Source organism: Mustela nigripes, chromosome X, assembly GCF_022355385.1.
Source record: "Mustela nigripes isolate SB6536 chromosome X, MUSNIG.SB6536, whole genome shotgun sequence".
Taxonomy (NCBI): Eukaryota; Metazoa; Chordata; class Mammalia; order Carnivora; family Mustelidae; genus Mustela; species Mustela nigripes.
Genome location: NC_081575.1, coordinates 90,105,222 through 90,111,502, shown reverse-complemented (window position 1 = coordinate 90,111,502; position 6,281 = coordinate 90,105,222). Strand labels below are relative to the sequence as shown.

The window sequence follows — 6,281 nt, the reverse complement described above, 5'->3', positions numbered from 1 at the left end:
GAAAAAGAAAAGAAGTAATATATTTCTAGGTGTACAAACAGTGCAATTAGGGCCCTGTTTTCTGTCCATCTCTTGCTCGTGCTCTCTTCTGTGTTGACCTTATTGTCTGCGAAGAGACCGAAAAAGATGGCAACATTAGGCTTACAGGATTCTTATTCCTGCTGAATGCAGGAGAAGGGCATTATCCCCTCATAGCTCTGGTTAAAGTCTTTTTCTTTTTTTAATTTTATTTATTTATTTGAGAGAGAGTGAGTGAGAGGGAGAGAGACTCTGAAGCAGAGCCTGCACTGAGCACAGAGCCTGATGTGAGGCTCAGTCCCACAACTGTGAGACCACAGCCTGAGCCAAAATCAAGAGTGGGAGGCTTAACCGACTGAGCCACCCAGATGGCCCTCTGGTTAAAATCTTAAGGAAGGCTTTGATTGGCTTATGGTGTGTCACAAGCCCATCCTGTATCACATTATATGGCCAAGAGGATGGAGCACTCTGACTGACCAGACTCAGGGCAGGTGTTCTGTTGGGGAGGATGGTGTCATCCTATCCTAACATCATGGATCAACCAGAATTTTGGGGACCTGGGGGATAGGTGGTTCTAGAAGTATGTTGCTAAGCAAGCTTTTAAACAATGAACAAAGGCCCTGATTTGTAGCTGATCTCTGTGGTACAGATATTCCAACCATGCCTAATTTTAAGCTGCCTACGTGATACCACCAAACATGGAGCTGAGAAGAGATACACACAGTCAGCTCTTGTGAGCTGTTATGAGCTAACTCCAGCATGCCACCGACTGATTGCCATACAGAGGGACCCTAGGCACACCATAGCCATGAGAACTGTCAAGGAGAAAGCCACGGTCTAGCTTGTGGGGTCTTGGGAGCCACAAAGGCCCAAATTAAGACCTGACAGGATAGCTTGCTTGTTTGCTGCATGGGCTGCTTGGGACAGATGGGTATATTCAAAGAAGCATCCTTCTTCCCCCACAGTCGTCATCTTGCAAGCACCTCCAGGAAGTGCTTAACCAATAGGGTCTGGAAGAGAGTTCAGGAGAACACGTAGGCATTGAGTGAGTGGCCAGCCCGTGGAGTTAGATGCATTCCCCCCCATCACAAATGTGCCCAGCTTATGAGTAACCAGCCCCTCCCTCAAGATGCCTCAGTTCAGCAGACATCACATTATATCTCTTGGCTGTCTTCACAGGCCTTCCAGGCTTTCTCATCCCAGTCCTGGGAGGGACCACAGTTGGCCACCAATGCCCTCATTGCCCTTGCCACCCTGCTTGAGGTGTGTGAGGAAAGTGCCACTTTGGGCCTCTGTCCTGTAACCGTTATTGTGTTCCCCTTGCTCCCTGGCTGCTCTAAGCTGATAGTGTCCTTGTGGTTTGAGGCCGGGAGGGATGGCTCTCCCTTCCTGCCTCAGGGCCTGGCCCTTCCCAGGTGGGGGCAGAGCACAATGGCTCCTCCTCACTGGGTTACATGAGGCTGGCAGGGCTTCTGTCTGATTAGTCTCCTCACCCATTGGCACCGAGAACTTTCTGCCCTTGCAGTTCTTTTGTTTCAAAATAAAAACCATAGTGAAGAAGCTGCAAGGTTGGAAAGTTGTTCTGCATACACACACACTCACACACACACACACACACACACACACACACACACATTCACACCAAACCAGATTTGCTGAGAACAGGAGAATGGGAAGGCAGGAAGCTCAGGGAGTGTTTCAAGGTCACAGGCAAGGAGGGGCCTGCGGCGGTGGGGATGGAAGGATGAAGACACAACAGTCGAATGCATTATTTAGTGTGTTCCACATCGCAAAGCCAAGAATGGCTCCTTTGCACCAGAAGATTTGATATATCAGGCTGGCTGTCTCCTCAGAGGACACCCCCGCCCCCAGTCTCCTCTTGAGTTCATGGGGACATGGTTGTCTAGGTGACAACTGTCAGGCAAGAAGCTGCAAGCTGAAGAATAAAATCGCCTTAGCTAATAGACCGGCGTGCTATTATGTACCTGAAGGTTTAACTGCTATATTACCCTGAAAGAATCATTTGGAGGGGAGGAAGGAGCTCGCTTTTCCCTGGGCTACATCAGTGAATTCAATTTCTATTGAAGAGAGACTAGCATTTTAAAAACCACGGTGTGTGGAGCTTCGAGTCCTTTTCTTCTTTCGGTGAGAAATGATTTAATAATGAACTTACAACTGCAGGGCCTCCAGTCAGCCCCCTGGAGCCCTGGGAGAGGGAAGAGGCGGTGTAGAGGGGCTGCGGGCTGGCAGGCTCCATCCTGTTCCGTCCCTGCTCAGGCCCGGGCTCTGTGACTGGGGTTACCCCAGAGCAACTTGCTTCAGACACGTGTAGAGTCAGAGCGATAATTTTCCTCCCTCACAAGATTGCCGGGTGCCTCTAATTAACGGTTGTGAATTCCTTAGATGGGGCTGTTATCAGATGGAAAGGGGCTAATTGTACCGGTCACAATAGTTAACCTCTTCCAGAAGGAAGGGGTGTGTGTGTGTGTGTGTGTGTGTGTGTGTGTGTGTGAGCGCGCGTGAGTCGGCCTTGGTTCTTTCAGCAAATGAGGCAGAAAAGCTTGAGAATCACTGAAATGCTTTGGCATCAAGATACCAGCAAATGAAAGATGGTATTCACTAAGACTTTCTTGCCATGTGATTAGTGGCGGACATTTCCTGGCCTCTCTCCACATGCCTGCCAGGCCACTAAGCGCTTTCCCGGCCTGATCATGTTTAACCCTCGGGGTGCCCAAGTCTCACATGTGGCTGTTGTTAGCCTCAGCCTCCAGAAGGGGAAATTAAGGCTTAGTGAGTTTAGTGGACTGGTCCAAGGTGCCACCTACGCTGGCGACAAGTGAGGATCTTTTACACTCAGAAGATCCCACCAAAGGCAGAGAGTTCAGTAGGGGAACTTGAACTTCCTTCATTAAAAGAAAAGTAGAACCTCTCATGCAAGGATCTGGACAACCTGGCCGGGGCTGCCCTGCCCTCCACACATCCCGACAAACTCTTGCCTTGCCTTCTTCCCCAGAGCCTGGCTCTGCCCTGTTTTCTATGGTCCTTTTCCTGCACTACAAAGAATATCCCTGTTCTATGCCCATGTGGCTCAAGTATCTGGACTTGAATTTGCCTTTACCCTTTCACAGGCCACCCCGCTAAGATACACATGTTAGTCTCTACCTTGTCCTGGGTGGTGCCCAGTAGCTGAAGAGGCAAAGATAAACGGCACCAAGACACTGCCTTGAGGGAACTCACAGTCTGGAGAGAGAATGAGCTGTGAAACTCCACAGTCAACACAGCACGATCAGTAGAAGAATAGTAGTAATGAAAGAATACTATTAACAATGACAATGACTGTTTCTCGAGGGTTTTCAATGCGCCTGACCTTGTGAGGCTCTCTGTCCAGAACATTGAAGACAGAGACCAGATGTTGGGCTCCTGTTGTTGGCTTTATGGCCCATCTCTAAGGTTGTAAAACAAATCACCCCAAAGCTTCATGGCTTAAAATAACAGTCATTGTTTATTATTTTGCATGGTTTCTGTGGGTCAGCGATTCAGGAATGGCTCAGCTGGGTGGTGTTTGACTCAAGTTCCCTCATGAGATTGCACTCCTGTGTTATTTGGGGCTATTGCCACCTTTCAGTTTGATTGTCTCACATGGATGTTGAGTTGGTGCTGGCTATTGGCCAGGGACCGAGGTTCTTCTCCATATGGGTCATGCCACGGGGCTGCTTGAGTGTCCTCAGGACATGGCGGCTGCCTTTTGTAGAGCAAGGAGTTCAGCGACCAAGGGAGAAGCTGTAATGCCTTCATGACCTACACAGAAGTCACACACTGTCATGTCTGCTTATTCTCTTGGTCATGCATACCAGCTCTGATGCCGTGTAGGAGGGGACTACAAAGGAACACAAATATCAGAAGGCAGAGATCATTGGAAATGATGTTATAGTTCACCAGTCTGAGTTGAAATTTCCCATATACTGAAGGCAAAGAAACTTAGGTTTGCTATTCCAGCCTTGAGGCCTTTAGGACAGAGGGGCCCAGAATTTTATGAGGCCATGTGTTTGATTATCTTAGAAGCCTTACAGTCCTGGATGAAATGGTGGCTTTGCTGAGTAAGAAGGAGATAAATGAAGGCTGCAAGGGAAGCTGGGAAGTGGGGCTGGAACTAGGGACATCTGCAGGTCTCTTGGTAAGTAAGCCAGCCACACTGGAGACCATTGCTAAGAGGCACTGACCATTTCTGTGTAGGGTTCTGGTGTGTACCTCTGGAGCTGTAAGCAATAAACTGTAATGATCAATATTACTATTCTATCAAACAGCAGCCATGTCATGTCACCAAGTGTTCCTTGGAGGCCTTCACTGAACAGAGTAATTCTCCTAGTTGTTTTTTATTGTATAGCCTATAAAACAAGATGGGTTGTCTCAAAGATGGGTTTTCAGGTGGGGCTTTCAGAGTGGCCCATCCTTGAGAGTGATTTTAGACTGTACATCTGAAATTAGAACTGCACTTAATTTAAAAATATAGGTAGCTTATAGATAGGAAGACCCAAGACAATGGAATGGGTTGAAAAGTCTAGAGATGGAGCCAAATACATATAGCAATTTAGTTATAAAGGTGGCATCTCAAACGAGTGTGGGAAATGATGGATTGCTTAATAAATGGTACTGGGATGGGTTGCCTGGGTGGCTCCATCAGTTGAGTGTCTGATTCTTGATTTTGGCTCAGGTCATGATCTCAGAGTTGTGAGATCAAGCCCTACATTGGGCTCCTCACTGGGTGTGGAACCTGCTTGGGATTCTCTCTCCCCCACCCTGGCTCTTTCCCTTTCTAAAAGAGAATGAAACAAAATAAAACAAAATAATAAATGCCATTGGGATAAGAGGTTAGCTATTGAGTTAAAAATAAAAATGAATCCAGTCCTCATATCATATAATAGGAAAAAATCCAAATCTGATCCAAGATCTAAATGCAGAAAGATGAAATCTTCAAGATTATTAAAGAAAAAAAGAGGAAATTCTTGCATACCCTTGGAGTAAGCAAGGCCTTTGTCAGTATGATTTGCAATCCAGGAGCCATAAAAGAAAAGGTTGACAAGTTTAGTTACCTGAAAATCAGACTGAACTGTCGGCATGGCAAAAAGTACAATACACGAACTAAAACAAACCAATAAATAAAGACAAACTAGCAGGAAAGTTGCCACTCATATCACAAAGTATAGATCTACTTGAAAAGAAATCAATGAGCACAACAAGCTAATAGAAACATAGACAAAAGGTATAAGCAGACAGTTCACAGAAAAGGAAATAGAAATGGCTCTAAGAGTTAGGAAAAATGGCTAACTGCACTTATAATATGAGAAATATGAAATAACACAATCCTATTATCTCATTTCTTTTTTTAAAATATTTTAGTTTTTTATTAACATATATTATTAGCTCCAGGGGTACAGGTCTGTGAGTCGCCAGGTTTATATACTTCACAGCACTCACCGTAGCACATACCTTCCCCAATGTCCATAACCCCATGACCCTCTCCCTAGCCCCCTCGCCCTGGCAACCCTCAGTTTGTTTTGTGAGATTAAGAGTCTCTTATGGTTTGTCTCCCTCCCAATCCCATCTTGTTTCATTTATTCTTTTCCTCCCCCCAAACCCTCCACACTGCCTCTCAACTTCCTCATATCATAGAGGTCATATAATAATTGTCTTTCTCTAATTGACTTATTTTGCTAAGCATAATACCCTCTAGTTCCATCCACATCATTGCAAATGGCAAGATTTCATTTCTTTTGATGGCTGCATAGTATTCCATTATATATATATATATATATATATATATATATATATACACACACACACACACACACACACACACACACACACACACCACATCTTCTTTATCCATTCATCTGTTGATGGACATCTAGGTTCTTTCCATAGTTTGGCTATTGTGGACATTGCTGCTATAAACATTCAGGTGCACATGTCCCTTAAGATCACTACATTTGTATCTTTATGGTAAATACCCAGTAGTGCAATTGCTGGTCGTAGGGTAACTCTATTTTCAACTTTTTGAGGAACCTCCCTGCTGTTTTCCAGAGTGGTTGCACCAGCTTGCATTCGCACCAATAGTGTAGGAGGGTTCCCCTTTCTCCACATCCTCGCCAGCATCTGTCATTTCCCGACTTGTTAATTTTAGCCATTCTGACTGGTGTGAGGTGATATCTCATTGTGGTTTTGATTTGTATTTCCCTGATGCTGAGTGATGTGAAGCACTTTTT

At 45.5% G+C, this 6,281-nt stretch overlaps 1 long non-coding RNA gene across 3 annotated transcripts in view; it reads left to right on the top strand.

The window, feature by feature from the left end:
* LOC132006926 (uncharacterized) overlaps positions 1 to 6,281 on the top strand; it is a 116,755-nt gene that overhangs the window by 65,183 nt on the left and 45,291 nt on the right. The window lies entirely within an intron of this gene.